General features: G+C 38.2%; 1 pseudogene; it reads left to right on the forward strand.

The window, feature by feature from the left end:
* The first annotated feature begins 344 nt into the window (after nucleotides 1-344).
* LOC100653838 (polyadenylate-binding protein-interacting protein 1-like) lies at nucleotides 345-13,828 on the forward strand (annotated as a pseudogene).
* The last annotated feature ends 6,493 nt before the right edge of the window (nucleotides 13,829-20,321 follow it).

Raw genomic sequence — 20,321 nt, forward strand, 5'->3', positions numbered from 1 at the left:
TTTATAAATAAGCCCAGACCATGAATATAACCTCCCTGAAGCAACTGTATGACAAACTGATACAGGGGTTTTTAAGGAAACACTGAGATTTGGATGAGACATTGAGTTTTGTTCCCATTAATACAGAGAATCCTCAATGATCCAATAAAGGGAAAAAAATTTATTCAGAGTACTGCACAGACAAACTATAATGTTAGAATGCATCCCCATCAGATCTTTAAGTTTGTTAGTTTATTTTAGTTGTTGTATCTAACCAGAAAGACTTGCTTCTATACAATTGGAAAGATATAGATTGAACTAAGGGAGAAGGCAAGGGAGCACAGGGCTCTGGAGGACCAAGAACAATGCAGGAGAAACAACAGCCCAATGAGTCTTTTCTGCACTATTCAGTAAGACAGGTGCGGTATAGAATACCCAGCCCATTGCTTTCGAGTCAGGTCCGACTCATTACAGACATCTAAAAACAAGGCCTTTTTATTTATATTTTTTAGCACTCTGAAATGCACTAGAACATCTTAAGTTATTTGTATTGATTTAAAATCATACCAACACAATGAAAGAGTTCAAGAAAATGCAATAATTTGAGCTCAACAATGAAAGTTGAATCAACCAAGACCTGCATGCACTGTTCTGGCAAATCCCGTCACTATAATAGCTCTTCCAATTTATTTGACAAATATGCATCCCTGGACTTTCTGCCTCTCATATCAGAGAACAATTTGGGTACAGTATGTTACATAGCTCCCAGATCATTAGCTGGTCTATTTTTGCATAGCAGATTTACCAATGTGAGCATAAATTTTGCACTATGGTGCTCCTTTCAAAACCCACAAAAACAAAATGTGAGTTATATGTTTAACATTTTCAATATTCAGAAAATAAAGTATTAATTTGTCTTTTCCATAAAACATTTGCATATTAAGCTCTGTTTTTGACTATTTAGTGGATACTACTTTTTTTTTTTTTTTTTTTACTGTTGTTTTCCAAAGGTGCTAAAGGAAAAACATTTGCTGACTAATTATAAAGGGGCAGGCTTTATATTCTACAAATTTTCAGGGAAGAAAAACCCTTTTGGAAATAATAAAAGGTTCACCATTACCCTGAGGTCATAAAATGAGTGTTGTTTACACCATGCTGAATTAAGCAAAGAAGTTTGAGCTTAAGTCATGGTATTAAAATCAAAATAAACACATTCAATTTTAAGATTAAATGTGTTTGTTTGAACCTTTTTCCCATCCTAACAATTAATATCCTTCAAGGATAATATTTTCATGATATACTAATATACAATAGTGGCTTATTGTAGTTGTTATTACCTGCTGTCTTAGGCTGGGTTCTCTAGAGAAGCAAAACCAATAAAACATATAAATATATACCCGTTCAAATATATATAGGTATTTATATCAAGGAAATGACTCATGTGATTGTAGAGGATCGAATGTCCCAAGTCAGTGGATCGGGATAGAGGCTTCTCCTGATTCACATAGCTACAGGGGCTGGCAAACCCAAGATTGGCAGGTTGGAGAGCAGAGCTCTTGCTCACAGGCTTCCAAGTTAGATAAATCCCAAGATCGGCAGGCAAGACCTCAGGTAAGCTGCTAGCTCAAGTTCCAAGAACCAGAGGTCAGACGAACAGGAGTCAGCTGCAGGATCCAGAATGAACAAAAGACAAGGAACCTTATATTCCATGCAGGCCACAGGTCCAAAGAAACTCCCTTTCAACTGATCAGCTACTTACAGCAGACCCCATCGTGGGGTGATCACATTATATCAAATCTCATCATGGAAGTGATCACAGCATCATACACTGCCAAACAATAATCATAACTGCCAAACCACTGAGAAACATGACCCAGTCAGGTTGACACACAACCTTAACCAGCACATGTGTCTAGGAGTTGGCCCGAACTCATGGCTACCCCATGTATTACATAGTACAACTGATCCATAGGGTTTTCTTGGCTATAATCTCTACAGAAGCAGATTGTCAGTACTTTCATCTGCAGTGTCATTGGGTAGCTTCTAACCGACAACCTTTCAATTAGCAAAAACCAAAACCTATTGCCATCAAGTCAGTTCCGAATCATAGTGAACCTATAGGATAGAGTAGAGCTGCCCCAGAAGGTCTACAAGGAGTGCCTGGTGGATTTGAACTGCCAGTTTTTTGGTTAGCAGCCATAGCTCTTAACCACTGCACCACCAGGGCTCCATAGAGCTACCAGTTAGCAGCAGATGGCAAGCTGCTTGCACTACACAGGCTTATTTAGTGTGTTATTACCGTATGTTTGGTTTTTCAAACAACATTCTGGGCATTGTGCTACTGACTTTGTATACGTTGTTTATAATTCTTAACACAAATAAGTCACATACGTATATATCAAATTTTATCTTATCAATGAGGAAACTTAAATTCAAAGAGGTTTATTTGCTGAAAACCACTTAGCTAAAAAAATAGAGTTTGAAACTAAGCCTTGTTGACTTTAACAGCTATAGTAATTCATTATGAGTTGTTGCTGATATTACTACTTTTGGATGATAATGAGACTTCAAGAAAAAAATCATTGAAGACTCTAAGAAATGCAACCATATATGCATAAATTTAACTAATATTTTTGGTACAAATTGGGGAAAATATATTTGTAAATAATGTTGAAATTGAATAAAAGTAAAACAGATTTCAAGAAGGAATGCTCTTCATGATAATCAGGTACATTAAAAAAAAAAAAAAAAAAACCTGAACCAGTTGCCGTGGAGTTAAATCTGACTCACAGTGACCCTGTAGGACAGAGTAGAACAGCCCCATAGGGTTTCCAAGGAGCGCCTGGTGGATTCAAACTGCTGACCTTTTGGTTAGCAGCCATAGCTCTTAACCACTATGCCACCAGGGTTTCCTAACCAGGTATATATAGACGGATATAAATGTTTCACAACAAGATATTTGATTTTGAATCCAAGTTGAAGATGCTAATTAAATTTTAATGCCTAAACTTGAAACAAATAAAAATTTATATTGGAGATCTACTGAAATAGTTTACCAATTCAATTCCTTTTTTAAAAAATTGCAGACTTTTTTTTAATGCGGTGTAAACATACACAACAGAATATTCACCAGTTCAAGTTTTAATATGCACAATCCAATGACATTGATTACACTCTTCACGTTGAGTAACTGTATCCCTATCTTTTCTGTAACTGTTCTACCACCATTAAAGTAAACTCAATGCCCTTAGGAAAAAACTCCCTTTATCCCTCCCTCCAACTCCTGGTCACCACTATTAAGCTTTGGTTTCTATATATTTTCTTATTTCATGTCTATAGGGCCGCCATGAGTCGGAATCAACTCGACGGCACTGTACTGGGTTTATTTCATGTAAGTGAGATCAAATAGTATCTGTCTTTGTGTGACCAACTTATTTTGTTCAGCATATAGTTTTCAAGGTTATTCCATGTTGTGGCATGTATCACTACTTAATATCTCTGCATACTCCAAAAAACCCATTTGCTGTTGAATTGATTCCGACTCATAGTGACCTTATAGGACAGAGTAGACCTGCCCCATAGGGTTTCCAAGGAGGGGCTGGTGGATTTGAGCTGCTGACCTTCTGGTTAGCAGCCAAGCTCTTAACCACTGTGCACCCCCGGGCTCCCATAAAGTAAAGAAGAGTGTTAAAAACGAAGTCCTTGAATTGTAGTTTTCATGGTTAGGCTGAAACACATAGTGGGATTCAGGAATGTAATGTTGAGGAAAAGGGGAACATCCATAACCAAATGTGAGAGAACTTTGAAACCCAAATATAGGGTATGCCTCTCCACAGGCAGTAGTCAAAAATCATAATGTTTAAAATGATGAGAAAAAACTCTACCCAATCCTCTCTAACATTGGGGGTAGAGGACAGGGAGAGGACAGTAGGACTCCCCAGTGGGGGTGGCAGTCATAATTTGACAGTACTCACATGATTATGGAGAGAGAAAACCATTTAGATCCTTCAGTCGAAGTCTAGGAGAAAGAAAAATCAAAGAACCACTTTTGAGGAAATAGAGCTGACAAGAATAAGTAGGTTATTGTAGACCTAATCATGGAGTCTGGGCTTTAAGGTCGAGCAATATCAAATCAGGGAGGGAAACTGAAAATCAAGAAGCCCAGTGGTGATTCACACAGAAGAAGGCACGTGGGTGTGTGATATGATTAGAAACTTAATATTTTTCTAAAACAGATTTGATAAACATCATTCAACTGTTAGTTTATAGACTGTAGCTTGATTAAGCAATAAAAGTCACTAGTTAAGAGCAAAGACTCTGTAGTCAGTTTGCCTGTGTTCAACGTGAATTCTATTTCCTAACTGTGTGATCTCCACCAAGTTGCTTAACCTCTCTGTGTTTCATTTCCTTCACCTTCACACTGGATGTAATAATAGTATATACCTTGTAGGGTTGCTGTAAGGATTTATCTATCACTACCAGTTGCCATCGTGTTGACTCCAGCTCATAGTGACCCCGTGTGTGTCAGAATAGAACTGTGCTCCATATAGTTTTCAGTGACTGGTTTTTCAAAAGTAGATCGCCAGGTTTTCTTCCAAGTGATCTCTGGGTGGACTTGAACCTCCAACCTTTCGATTAGTAGCAGAACATATGAAATGTTTACCACATCCAGGGACTCCATGAGGATTTAAACGATTTAAACTTTCTAAAGTACCTAAGGAGTGTCAGGCATATAAAAAGGGCTCTATGTATGGCAACAATAATAATAACTGCTGTTTCCACTGTTGTTACTATTATTGCCATTTTTTACTGTAATCCTAATAAGTAGCAGCTTGAGCCCTGCCCATATAATCCATGTGGACATTTTCATACCACCCCAGGACATGTTAGTCACTGCAAAGTTTGATTATTTAGTAGCTACATTCACCCTGAGAGCCCATCTATGATTTACATCAATTACTAACAAAATCTTGCTTTTAGGACACAGACTCATACTGCTTTGTGACAGCCACTAGCATCTCATTAGGCACAGAGTGTGAAGTTTTTGTTTTCCAGCTAGAGAGTTATGCAAAATATTATGTATACTCACTGCTCAATTAAATTCAACTCTATTGAACTCCAAAGTGACTGGCATCAGCTTGCCATATTTTTCCAAGTAACCTAGCATAGGTGTACTATCAGCTCTATGACAGGAATATGACAGACCTATGCCTCCCCTGGGAGATTTGCTATAACTGCCTGGATTCCTTACATGTAAAATCCTCAGGATTTCTCCAAAGGAAAAAAGCAAGACCCTTAGCTATTATGCTTTGTACACTCTGCTGTATCTTCATGTCTCTGTGAATCTTGATTCAGGCTAAGTGCATCATTAATCTTAAACATATCAACCCAAGGACACAATTAAAGTCCAACAGAATAATGAGTGGGTTAAAGGAATACCCACTAGCACAGCCAAGAACCCTACCTCTCCTTATGCTACATAATTACACACGTCCACTAATTTACACTGATCTAGAACTTGTAAAAAGTGTGACTCTCTTAGTTATCTAGTGCTGCGGTAACAGAAATACAAGTGGATGGCTTTAATGAACAGAAATTTATTCTTTCATGGTCTAGGAGGCTAGGAGTCTGAATTCAGGGGCCAGCTCCAGGGGAGGACTTTCTGTCTCTGTCAGCTCTGGAGGAAGGTCCTTGTCATCAATCTTCCCCAGCTCTAGGGCTCTAGGTATTTTTCAGTGCAGGAACCCCAGGTCTAAAGGACACACACTGCTCTTGGCACTACTTTCTTGATGGTATGAGGTTCCCCTGTCTCTCTGCTTGCTTCTCTCTTTTATATCTCAAAAGAGATTGACTTAAAACAGAATCTAATCTTGTAGATTGAGTCCTGCCTCTTTATGTATGGGCACTGAAATTTGAAGTTCATAGAAGTTCCATGTGTGACAGATATTAATCTTCTTTTAATATTTTTCATCATTTAAAAATGAAAAAGCCATTCTTAGCTTGCAGACCGTGAGAAAACATGTGTCATGCTAGATTTGGCTCACCAGCTGTAGTTTGCTGACACCTGATATAAAGGAATCAGAATATGTTGAACTGAACAAGTTAACTTAGGCACCACTACCATGACCTAGAAGTTTAACTAGTAATATTCAATGTCTCAATGCATGAAGTACACCATCGGCTTTATTTTTATGATTTATTTTTTCACGATTCATACTTTGACATCAGAAATCATGAGTTAACCAAAAGGTTAGAGGTTTGAGTTCACCCAGAGATGCCTCAGAAGAAAGGCGTGGTGATCTACTTCCAAAAAACCAGCCGTTGAGAACCCTGTGGAGCACACAATTCTACTCTGATGCAGATGGGGTTGCAATGACTCCGAAAGCACTGGAGGGCAACTGGTGGTAAAATTCTCACATCTACCACTTACTAGTTTTACATCCTTGAATGAAAAATTAACCTCCGGAAATCTCAGTTTCCCAAGATGTATTCCACGCTACATGGGTTATAACAGTGGCGTTCAGCTGTCATTGGTTATCAGAACAAGCTGGAGAGAAAAGTAGGGTCAACATCCAAAAATGTAGCTTCAATAGGTGATTCCAGCTATGCGGCTACTGACTTCTAGGTCTCTTCCTGCCCCGTAAGTCTAAGAATTTGCATTTTGCAGACTCATCTTGACACAATTTTTAACAATAACCTCACGTCACAGAACATTAAAAATAAAAATTAGTAGAAATCCACTGCAAAATATCTAAACCCATCCCAGTGCTGTTGAGTCGATTCCGGCTCATAGAGACCCTATAGGACAGAGTAAAGCTGCCCCATATAGTCCCCAAGGAGTACCTGGAGGATTCGAACTGCCAACCCTTTGGTTAGCAGTCGTAGCACTTAACCACTATTCCACCAGGGTTTCCACAAGATATCTAGACCTATTTAATTGTTGCTTCATCATGGTGGCAAAAAGAAAAAAAATAATTTTAAAAATTCTCTTACTTTACTATTGATTGATGAGCAGAATAGAAAAAAGAGAAATAACCAAAACAAAGTAAAGAAATTACATATTTTCTATCGTAATAGATTAAAAAAAAAAAAATAGAAAATGTATGAGGAGAAAATGCAGCAGCAATCTGGAAGTCTATGCTTTGCCTCACGTTTCTCTCAAACACTTATTATTCCCCACTTACGGTGTTTTATACGTTGAACAATTGTAGCAACATTTCTCTGCTTCCTGCTTCATTTTTCCTAAAAACAGCACACACAAATAGGCAAAAATAACCAGTCTACAACATGACAATATAATTCATTTGTTCCCCGCTTTCAAAGCTCTTCACAGTTAATATCTTGTCTATGTTCATCTACTTGATTTCATTGTCAACTGTCGTCTTTGCGCAAAAAGTCCCTAGACAAATCTGATGATCGAGCAAAGTTTAGTGTTTTAGGCTTATTGTACTAAGGTAGAAATACACACAAACCTGTGCGCATGCGTGCACACACACACACACACACACACACACACATACACACACACACACCTTGACAGAGCTGTAGTAATGCCTTAAGTGCTGGAATCTGGGAAGGGGAAGTTTAGGGTTTTATAATCTTGCCTGAATGGTTTTAAGATGGGTCTTTCAAAGCAGGAATCAGGTAGAAATTAGTCCGCACCAAAAACCCATTGGCATCGAGCCAGTTCTGACTTACGGTGACCCTGTGTGTTTCAGAATAGAACTGTCCACATGGTTTTCATGGCTGTGATCTTTCAGAAGTAGAGCTCCAGGCCTTTCTTCCACAGCATTGCTGAGTGGGTGTGAACTGTTAACCTTTTGGTTAGTAGCCAAGCACAAGTCATTTGTGCCACCAACATACCTCATAAAAAACAAAAGCAAACCATTGTTGTCGAGTCAATTCCAAATCATGGTGACCCTATAGGCAGAGTGGAACTGCCCCATGGGGTTTCCAAGGAGCAGCTGATGGAGTCAAACTGCCCACCTTTTGGTTAACATCTCGTTTGTAACCACTGCACCACCAGTGCTCCAGGTACCTCATAGGTGTGGCAATTTCAGACAAATTGGGAATTCATTCCCTAATGAGGCCAGCGGGATTCAGAAATCTTAATTATCTCTTAGCAACCAGAAGTGTTTGAATTCTTTGTAATCTGTCGGAAGTGAGACGAGCATCTCCTTTGGCTAAGTCATGTCCTATGTAATCCCCTTTATCTTGAAAAATGTAAAGTTTCCATTGGAAACTTTAAATCCTCTCTGAACTTCGTAAAAATAAAAATAAACATTACTGTAGAGTTGATTCCAACTCATAGTGACCCTATAGGTCAGAGTAGAACTGCTCCATAGGGTTTCCAAGGAGCGCCTCGTGGATTTGAAATGCTGACCTTTTGGTTAGTATCCATAGCTCTTAACCACTACGCCATCAGGATTTCCTGAGCTTCACAACGAAGTACATAAAATAATCCGTTGGGTACAGATAGCCTCATGGTTTGAACATAGCAGTAGGTCATCTGCATAAGGATCCTGAAAGCCATAAAGACCCTGGATAAGAAACTGTGAAAAGAAGGAGAGTGCCTCAGTAATCCAGATGTATTATTGATGTTCCCAGGCAAAGGCAAAAAAGTATTAAACATTTACCTAACCAACACTAAAGAAGACAGAACACAAATCTACAGCTAGATTATATACACCCTAATGTGGCACAAAGGATGAAATATTATTTGTGTTCAGGACTACATGGAAGTGTGGGGTGATTATCTCATTATGTCCCTGAGGTGTTGAATATATCAATATCTTCCCCAGATAGGTTTCTTGACTGGAAGGATGGCATTATTACAGGGATAGATGCAAGGTATGACTAACAGCTACACTACTAGGCTTTCCACTACTGGTTTTAGTACTCCTTTAGCTTCTAGTTTTAGAGAGTATTGTGGGGGATTTCACAAAGACATGGATGCATCAATCTGAAACTTAATGAACTCAAATGATTATGCCAATGTCAGTAGAAATTTGGGCTCACAAAGAATTCACCACTTTGTGGTGATCTTCAATTAGGGTTTAACTCAGAGACACAGATATTGCTAAATCAACGTCAAATATGCCTATGGCCTGATTATGGATAGGGGTATTGCTAGATCTTTCAAAAAACAAGAGTAGAGGACAAGAGCATTTACTGATAATTCTATCTGCACAGCATACCTCTTCCTCTTAAGTTACCAGATGTGATGTTGCAAAGGAAGGAAAAACGTTTCTCAAATAAAAAGTCTGCAAGTGATGAATAAGCTGGGACATGGAAAAATCTGAGTATGAGAGATAAAAAAAGTATGAGAGATACCTACCACTTATTAGGTTTTTGACTCATTAGGAAAAAAAAAATGTGTTTTGTAAAAAGGTGTAAGGTAGATATTTTGGCACCCAAATCAATCACGTGTTCAAGTTTTCTCTTTAATATTTAGATAAAATGCCTCCTTGTGAGGTAGTGTAAAGTAGTAATTTGGTTACTTGGTTCCCCCCGCCCCCAGAGCACCTTCAGTGATCATCCACCTTGTTTGTTTTTGTTTTTTGTTTCTGTTTCTTCCCTTCAGTGTCTTAGCTAGTGTATGGGAATTGTTTTTTCAATGTTCTCCCTGCTTAATCAAAAAACTCCTTCACCCTGGGCTTACCAACAGGAATGGAAACACCTAACTGCTTTATTGTAAGACCAGTGAAATATATTCAGGGATTTTTATGCTTTTGTTCCAAAGCTCTTTCAACATATCCACAGAGGTGTTGGAGGTCTGGTAATGGAGTATTTCTCATTCATTGCAGTAATTTCTTACCTATTATGTCCTCTATTCCAGGCTTACAGGAGCTCACTAAAAGAAAAAAGAGGTCTGGGTTCATTTACACTTCAGGATCTATTTCTGAATGCTATCTGTTGTTGTTGTTGTTAGGTGCCGTAGAGTTGGTTCTGATTCATAGCAACCCTATGCACAACAGAACGAAACACGGCCTGGTTCTGAGCCATCCTCACAATCATTGTTAGGCTTGAGCTCATTTTTGCAGCCACTGTGTCAATCCACTTCATTGAGGGTCTTCCTCTTTTCCACTGACCACTTATTCTGCCAAGCATGATGTCCTTCTCCAGGGACTGATCCCTCCTGACAACATGTCCAAAGTATGTAAGACACAGTCTTATCATCCTTGCCTCTAAGGAGCATTCTGGCTGTACTTCTTCTAAGACAGATTTGTTCGTTCTTTTGGCAGTCCATGGTATATTCAATATTCTTCACCAATACCACAATTCAAAAGCGCCAATTCTTCGGTTTTCCTTATTCACTGTCCAGCTTTCACATGCATATGATGGTATTGAAAATACCATGGCTTGGGTCAGGCGCACCTTAGTCTTCAGGGTGACACCTTTGCTCTTCAACACTTTGAAGACGTCCTTTGCAGCAGATTTGCCCAATGCAATGCACCTTTTGATTTCTTGACTGCTGCTTCCGTGGCTGTTGATTGTGGATCCAAGTAAAATGAAATCCTTGACAACTTCAATCTTTTCTCCGTTTATCATAATGTTGCTCATTGGTCCAGTTGTGGGGATTTTTGTTTTCTTTATGTTGAGGCGCAATCCATACTGAAGGCTGTGGCCTTTGACCTTCATTAGTAAGTGCTTCAAGCCCTCTTCACTTTCATCAAGTAAGGTTGTGTCATCTGCTTAATGCAGGTTGTTAATAAGTCTTCCTCCAATCCTGATGCCCCATTCTTCTTCATATAGTCCAGCTTCTCGGATTATCTCCTCAGCATACAGATTGAATAGGTATGGTGAAAGAATACAACCACCCTGACACACACCTTTCCTGACTTTAAACCAATCAATATCCCCTTGTTCTGTCCAAACGACTGCCTTTTGATCTATGAGAACAATTAGGTGTTTTGGAATTCCCATGCTTCACAATGTTATCCATAATTTGTTATGATTCACACAGTCAAATGCCTTTGCATAATCGATAAAACACAGGTAAACATCCTTCTGGTATTCTCTGCTTTCAGCCAGGATCCATCTGACATCGGCAATGATGTCCCTGGTTCCACGTCCTCTTCTGAAACCGGCCTGAATTTCTGGCAGTTCCCTGTCAATATACTGCTGCAGCCATCTTTGAATGATCTTCAGCAAAACTTTGCTTGGGTGTGATATTAATGATACTGTTCTATAATTTCCACATTAGGTTGGATCACCTTTCTTGGGAATAGGCATAAATATGGATCTCTTCCAATCAGTTGGCCAGGAAGCTGTCTTCCATATTTCTTGGCGTAGATGAGTGAGGACCTCCAGCGCTGCATCTGTTTGTTGAAACATCTCAATTGACATTCCATCAATTCCTGGAGCCTTGTTTTTTGCCAATGCCTTCAGAGCAGCTTGGACTTCTTCCTTCAGTACCATCGGTTCCTGATCATATGCCACCTCTTGAAATGGTTGAACATCAACTAATTCTTTTTGGTATAATGACTCTGTGTATTCCTTCCCTCTTCTTTTGATGCTTCCTAGGTCTTTTAATATTTTCCCCATGGAATCCTGCACTATTGCAACTTGAGGCTTGAATTTTTTCTTCAGTTCTTTCAGCTTGAGAAAGGCCGGGAATGTTCTTCCCTTTTGGTTCTCCATCTCCAGCTCTTGGCACATGTCATTGTAATACTTTACTTCGTCTTCTTGAGAGGCCCTTTGAACTCTTCTGTTCAGTTCTTTTACTTCATCAATTCTTCCTTTTGCTTTAACTGCTCGACATTCAAGAGCAAGTTCCAGAGTCTCCTCTGACATCCACTTTGGTCTTTTCTTTCTTTCCCGTCTTTTCAGTGACCTCTTGCTTTCTTCATGTATGATGTTCTTGATGTCATCTCACAACTCATCTGGTCTTCAGTCACTAGTGTTCAGTGCATCAAATCTATTCTTCAGATGGTCTTTAAATTTGGGTAGGATATACTCAAGGTCATATTTTGGCTCTCATGGACTTGCTCTGATTTTCTTCAGTTTCAGCTTGAACTTGCATGTGAGCAATTGATGGTCTGTTCCACAGTCAGCCCCTGGCCTTGTTCTGACTGATGATATTGAGCTTTTCCATCATCTCTTTCCACAGATGTAGTCAATTTGATTTCTTTGTGTTCCATCTGGTGAGGTCCATGTGTATAGATGCCATTTATGTTGGTGAAAGAAGGTATTTGCAAAGAAGAAGTCATTGGTTTTGCAAAATTCCTTCATTTGATCTAAAGATAATAAAAAGAGTATTTCTCAAATCTCCAATGGGCTCATTCTTTCTTTGCCAGTAGATTAAATTAGAATAGAATCTATTTTCATATTAAAGACATTGGAAATAGGCTTCAGGATACCTTAATCAACATTTAAGGCTTTTCCAAGTTTCTCTTGGTTTTGATGCAAGGGGAGGGGAGAGGGTGTTGTATCTCTGGTCACAGACTAAGGGCATTCCCAGATTACCTTTTTCTTCCAATTGTTTGCTCCTGAAGTTTCTCCAGCCTTAAGCACAAATTGATATAGCTTTTGGAGCTCTACATCGTCCAAGAACTACTGTAAATTTTTCTGTGAATTTCTGTCTCCTTGTTTTGTCTTTAAAATATTCTTTGTAAGAATGAGACCAGGGCTTAAAATCAGCCATAAGATGTTAGATTGAATATGAAGTTAAAGATCAGGCTGCAAAAGGGGATGAAGTGACTGGAAAACGATTTTATGCATCTGTCCTCTTTCTGGGATAACTTTGTCTTAAGCTGGATATCAAGGGAAGAAATGGATAGGTCACAAGAGCAGATATTCTTCAAATCGGTCTTCAGGAGTTATTGAATGCCCTCTTTTTCAACCCTGTGGATGACAAGTTAATTTGTGCAGAAAAATTAGTGAAATTGACAGGGTCAGTTTTGGAAGATGCCCGGAGGGGTAAAGAATGGAAGAAATTATTCAGAGAATTGAAAATATTGTCCTAGATGCAAATTGCCACAGAGATGTAAAACAGATGCTCTGGAAGCTTGTAGAACTCTGGTGGAGGAACTGACGTAGAATCCATGCAACGTCCACACATACAGAAGCAACACCTGAAAATGATCCTAACTGTTACATGAATTAATCAACATTTTATACGTCTGATGGTGCTCTTTTCACTGTTGCTGATCCAAATTACAAAGAGAGATATCAAGAGTTACTTGAAAGAGAAGACTTTTTTCCAGATTATGTAGAAAGTGGAGGAGATTGATTGGAGGCTGGTGATCCATAGGAACTCTGGTAGCTCAGTGGTTGAACCAGCTGCTAACAAAAAGGTCAGCAGTTTAAATCCATCAGCTGCTGCTTGGAAATCCTATGGAGTAGTTCTACTCTGTCCTATAGGGTCTGTATTAGTCAATATTGACTTAATGGCTATGAGTTGTTTTTTGGGGGGGAGGGTGATCCATACTTGGATGATATTGGTGATGAGATGGACCAAGAAATAGAAGAAGCTTATGAAAAGTTTTGTTTAGAATCATAGCATAAGCAAGAACAGTGAAGCTATATTTCAGTATATCAGTTTTATGAAGCAGTTTAGGTATGTGATCTAGTAGAAGAGAGGAAAATGATTCACACCCAAAATGAAGGATGCTGAGTTATGTTACTAATGTATGCAACTTTAATTTTGCTTAACACTATCTAACAAAGTAAACTTTATTCCCTGTAACTTAAAATGTGTATATATACATACGTATGTAAAAAAAGAAAAAAACTATGCCATCGAGGCGATTCCAACTCATAGCAAACCTATAAGACAGAATAGAACTGCCCCACTGGGTTTCCAAGGAGCAGTTGGTGGATTTGAACTGCTGACCTTTTTTGTTAGCAGTGGAGTTCTTAACCACAGCCCCACCATATATATAGTCACTTTGAGGACTAAATTGCACCTACCCAAGCCATGATATTTTCAATCACCTGATATGCATGCAAAAGCTGGACACTGAATGAGGAGACCAAAAAAGAACTGATGTCTTTGTATTATGGTGTTGGCGAAAAATATTGAATATACCGTAAACTGCCAGAAGAATGAACAAGTCTGTGTTGGAAGAAATTTAGCCAGAGTGCTCCTTGGAAGTGAGGATGGTGAGACTCCATCTCACATACTTTGGACATGTTATCAGGAGGGATCAATCCCTGAAGGAGGACATCATGCCTGGTAAAGTAGAGGGTCAGCAAAAAAGAGGAAGACACTCAATGAGATGGATTGACACAGTGGCTGCAACAATGGGTTCAGGCATAACAGTGATTGTGAGGATGGCGCAGGATGAGGCAGTGTTTCGTTCTGTTGTACATAGGATCACTATTAGTCGGAACAATTCGACAGCACCTAACAACAGCAACAAAAACTATATATATAACAATTATGTACAGTTAAATCCACTGTTTTGGCTGCAATAAAGTTGCTTTTGAAATAAATGTTGAACGTATATTTCGTTATATGTTTACAAGTTTATCCTTTAAATTCTCCTTTTCTTGGGAACTAGTCTTAGCCTGGAAATACATATGACTGCAAAAATGTAGCATTCTTTTTTAGATTTGAGCATTACAGCTTTCATTTTTCTTTGACATTTAGTGTCTCAATGAAATTTCAAATATGAATCACAATCATGAAAATCTTTAGCACTAAAGTGTCACATATGCAGATACTGTTTGATACCAAGGGCTTTCAAAATGTCGTTCAAAGAAGGACAGACTTAGAGAACTCCCAACAAAGCAATGAAGACTCTTCACTGACGATTTATTCCTGTTCTAGAATTGTTCTTTCAGTTACCTTTACACCTTTAATTTTTTTTTCCACCTGACTAACTTCATTACCATAAGACCTAAAGCGTGATTCTGCTTTATTTATAAGGCTTTCTCATTTTTATCTTCTAGCATGAGTTACACTGACTTTTTTACTAGAGGATTTTACTAGATCTTTGTCATTCAAGTTTTCATCTGCTTTATAATTGATACACCTTGAGGATCACTTTTCTAATACTTTTTTCTATAATATGATACCACCCCTGCCTTATTTAAGTAATACTTTCACCTAATGTCAAAAATCTGTTTCCAGCTAACTAAAGTAAAACTTATGTAAAAAAGGACCACTTGTAAATATGCATGTAAATAGTTCTACTAGTAATTCCATTTTACATTTGGTACATCTGTGTCTGCTAATATATTTAGCTTTCTTACTTTCCTGCTTGTTTGCCCAGTCTGAATTAAGAGTAGACTTTGAAAAAAAAAATTAAAAAAAGTATTACACAGGGGAAAGAAATAGTGGAATAAAGTCTGGAAGGTTTGAGTTAGAGTTCAGGGGAAAAAAAAGAAAGATAGCTTTATGATGTCACATTTTTCATTTGACTTGGCTAATGGAAACCCTGGTGGAGTAGTGGTTAAGTGCTACAGCTGCTAACCAAGAGGTCGGCAGTTCAAAGCCTCCAGGTGCTCCCTGGAAATTATGGGGCAGTTCTACTCTGTCCTATAAAGTCGCTATGAGTCGGAATCGACTCAGCGGTAATGGGTTTGGTTTCGTTTGGGCGGCTATAAAATCATTTGCAGAAACATTCTGGAATCTAAATTTCTTTGAAAGCTCTCGTAGTAAACAAAAAAGGCTGATCATGAGCTACATAGAATGTTATCCCCGTTTTGTTCTAAGGTCCTTCTCAAATTAATATTGTTCATATAAGAAGTTCTGCAAAGTGCCCACTGTAATTCTAAATTACTCTCGAAGAAATCAAGTTACTTAGAAAAATAATACATGAATTACAGTTATAGTATGAACAAATGAAGAAAACTGAAGTCTGGTGCAGAAAGGACATGGACTTTGACTGAGAGGAGCCCACAAAAGTCTGGCAACAGGTCAGCCAATTTTTTTTTTTTTTTTTTTTGTGGTGCACATGTGTGTTGTACCTTGAGCCCTCAAACTAATGGTTAGCTGTCATGATTGAAAAGCTGGCAAATCCATAGTTCTGACGTTTAGCAAGTGTCAAGAGGTTTTTCCCTTGACCAAACTCACACACAAATTTGAACAAGGCAGTGACAAATTCTAAACAAGGTTTTGATAGATGACCCAATGCAAATATTTCCTAAACTAGTGCCTGTCTGACATGGCTTTCTGAATTCATCAGCTTTTGTGGCAGCCTTAAAAGATATGTATCACATCCAAGTCTAACTTTTCTCTAAGAACTTCCTTTTCTAAGCTTAAAACAGAATATAGGGAGAACTGCCCTCCCCCATTTTTTTTTTTTTTTAAGGCACAGTAGTGTTGTGAATAAAGGGCAGCTTTTTTTTTTTTTCTTCTAAGGCTAAGCATTTCAAACCAGGCCATAAAACAAACAATTTTTTAAAAAATTCCTCAAGCATAGAAATTAAAATAAACAGTTGGGATATTGAGAACTTGATGAAAAAAAAATTGGAGCTCAGACCCAATGGGGGCCTTACCTCATGTAGCAGTTGGAAGGCTTTCAGGAAGGACTCAGTTTAGGGCTGAGGATCTCAATCTGTGGTAGTAAGGAGGTAACAACAGGATATTATAAAACCTCCAAGGCTGTCAATGTTAAAGCCCCCAAAAGGCCAAAAAGATGGCCAGAGGAACATGTTGATCAAGCAAAGCTACATTTTTAAGACTTACTGCAGTAAGGCATAACACTAGCTTGAGGTTGTTGTCAGTTACCCATGAGTAGATTATGACTCATGGAGACCCCATGTGTTACAGAAGAGAACTGCTCCATAGGGTTCTCTTGACTGTAATCTTAACATAAACAGATCTCCAGGCCTTTTCTTCCATGGTACCACTGAGTAGGTTTGAACCAGCAACCTTTAGGTTAGACAGTTGAAGGCAACATTTTGCATCACCTACGGACTATAAAGACCAATGTAATAATGTCTTTAAAAGTGAAAGTTAAGGAACCGTAAATATGGAGTCTTAGGGCCTAGACTGGGAGCTTTTAAGGTGGCTCTTTCAAATAAGGAAACTGCCTGGGATTGGCAGAATTTGTAACAATAACTTCGGATGAGTGCAACAGCAAGGTGGAGTGAGCCTTGCTGAGCAACCTGCTAGTATAGATAATTAGATTAATTTCGTTGATCAGTCTTATCTTCTAGGAGTTATTGTTTCCAGGAGAAAATAGCTAAGCCTTTGTTTGCTTCATCTCAGTATCACTTAACATAGGAACCCAACGGTTTTGTTTTTTTTCACATAGAGGTAGGAATTTATGTTGGTTTCAGTTCTGTACATAAAACTCTGATGTTCTCAGTATATCAAATTATCAAATTTGCTTCTCCTACTACTAATTTATTTTTCCCAGTTACCCATTAAGAATAGGTTTTCTTTTCATTCTCAAGCCACTCATGCTGACCTTATGTGTAACGGAATGAAAGTTACCCATTCCTGCACCACCTTAATGATCACTGGGACGGTTGAGTTCATTGTTGTGGCTGTTGTGTAGTGCTTTCCAACCCAGGAGCCTCATCTTCTACTGATATCTGACAACATTGTGTTGTGATCCGATCCGTAAGGTTCCATTGACTAAGTTTTGGAAGTAGATCACCAGGCCTATCTTCCTAGTCTGTCTTAGTTGTGAAGTTCCACTGAAATCTGTCCACCATGGGTGACCACGTTGGTATTTGAAATCCGAGTGGTATAGCTTCCAGCATCATAGCAACATGTAAGCCACCACAGTACAACAAACTGATAAACAAGTGGTGGCTTTTCATTAGTTACCCAATATTACTTTCCTTCCAGTGATTATATTCACCCCATGCCTCTTGAGAAACATATATATATTTCAGGTGTCACTTTTGGCTCTACAAAGCAAAACCAGACAAAATAAAAAGTAAAGACTCAATTCACAATCAACAAATATTTAACTCAAATATTTACCCAGATCCTTCCCCTACTGCCTGGATTGCAAGTAATATAATTTCATAAATTCACTTGGTGGTCTCCTCTTTGTTAAAACCTCTCCCTCTAAACCTCATCTATTGCTACTGGGATTATAAAATGGTATAACCACTGTGGAAAACAATTTGGTATTTTCTCAAAAAATCACACATAGAGCTACTATATGATCCAGCAATTCCACTGCTGGGTGTATACCCCAAAGAACCTGTTCACACTGTAACTGTAATGCATGTATTATTTTTCTAAATAACTTGATTTCTTCAAGAGTAATTTAGAATTACAGTGGGCACTTTGGAGAACTTCTGATATGAACAATATTAATTTGAGAAGGGCCTTAGAGCAAAGAGGTAATAAAATTCTATGTAGCCCATGATCAGCATTTGACCTTAACTGAAATAAGGTCATTGCAGATGTAATTAGTTAAGATAAGCCATTATGATGGTGGTCTTAAAATGGTGAGAAACAGAGGGAAGACGACCATGTGAAGAGAGAGGCAGTGATTGGTGTTATGCTGCCAGAAACTGGAATAAACATAACAAACAAGCAGCAAGGGCTGCCACAAGAGCCTAGGAAGAACCTTCCCTCAGAGTCTTCAGAGAGAGCATGGCCCTGCCAACACCCTGAATTTAAACTTCTAGCCTCCGGAACTCTAACAGAATAAATTTCTCTTGTTTCAAACCACTCATTTTGTGGTAATTTCTTATGCCAGCTGAGATCAGCTGCTAACCTAAAGGATGGTGGTTTGAACACCCTCAGTGGCTCCTTGAAAGAAAAGCCCGGGGAACTGCTTCGTAAAGATTAGTCTCAGAAAACCCCTCAGAGTAGTTCTACTCTTTAACACACGAGGTCACAGTGAGTTAGAATTGACTTGGTGGCAATTGGAATTGACTCGAGGGTCTGGTCTAGGGAAGTAATACAGTGCTGTAGGAAATACAAAAGAAGGAGGCATGATCCCTGCCCTCAGGAGGCTTAAAGTCTTTTTGAAGAAATGAACAAAGAAACAAAAAAAAGTAACACATACAAATTAATAGTTTCCTAAATAATCTATCTTATTTTCCATTTCAAAAAGAAAGGGCACCCTGAGGAAACATCTACATAAAAGCAATTCATTAGGGAAAATAAAAAATCCTCTTTTTATATATGCAGACAGTTTACCACGTGCAAAAAAATTTTCATCTTCAAAATCATCATGATTTGCGCCTTTGTCTAATTGACGCATTTTTCCTTTTACTGAAGACTGATAAAATATGGTTTCATTAACATTTTGGTTATGACAGTGTTCTGATAAAATTAAATGTCAAATTGTCAGAGGTTTATTATTCAAAACTTGAATTTAGTTGTTTTCAAATAATTGAGAATGGATTTGTACAGTACTATTGCCAAAATTTTCAACTAATGTTTAAAAGAAGGCAGCATTTTGGAAAGATTATTCCCTTTGCAACCTTAAGTCTTATATTAATTTACATCTGTTTTAAGGATTCTGGGATCAGGTTCTTTGAATATTCTCCTCTTGTCTATTAAAAACCCCTATGCATAATAGCAAGTGGTAAAATCAGCATCCACAATTCCTTTTATGAATATAAAGTAATTGATTTTGTGTGATATCTTAGAGAATTAAGCAGAGTAAAATCTATTCTTAAAAGAAAGTGAATGAAAATTTCCTACTCATTGGGTTTGGCACTGATTTCACAGGCATTGATTATACTAAAAAATTCAAAAAGTACTTCTCCACAATCTTATTGGGATAGTTACTAACCCAAATTCTTCCAATGCTGATGTGTTTTCAGTTTTCAAATTTCCTAGTTACTGCATGATGTCATTGCAATGCTGCTCTACTTTTAGCCCCTGACTACCTCAGAGAAAGATTAATTTTTACCTCGGTAAAGTTGACTTGATGTCCCCGGGTAGCACAAACAGTTAAGTGCTTGGCTGAGAATTGAAAAGTTGGAGGTTCGAGGACACCCAGAAGAACCTTTGAAGAAAGATCTAACAATCTACTTCCGAAAAATCAGCCATTAAAAATTCTTTGGAGCAGGGTTCTACTCTGACACACACCGGGTCACCATGAGTTGGAATCAACTCAACAGCAACTAGTTGTAAAGATAACTAAAAAATAACTTTTTGTGTGTGTGTGCCAAAGCAATTTAAATATGTGTGTGTATGTATGTATTCCATACACTTAAGGTAGAAAACGAAAAAGTGTTTTTAACTCTTCTTTCTCCTTCAGGTCTTTAACCCATTCTGTCACCAAGTCATCTATGTGTCATCTTTCCTCTTCATTCCTGTAAATTCTTTCACCCTTATCTCTGCTTCAGCTTACTGTTGATAATCCTTTATTCTGTGCCTCATTCAATCAATCTATTTTCAAAGCTACTGCCAGACAAATTTACTTAAAATAATATTTGCATAACAAAAATTACTTGTTCAGAGT

This window comes from Loxodonta africana, chromosome 20 (assembly GCF_030014295.1).
Source record: "Loxodonta africana isolate mLoxAfr1 chromosome 20, mLoxAfr1.hap2, whole genome shotgun sequence".
In the NCBI taxonomy this organism is placed as follows: Eukaryota; Metazoa; Chordata; class Mammalia; order Proboscidea; family Elephantidae; genus Loxodonta; species Loxodonta africana.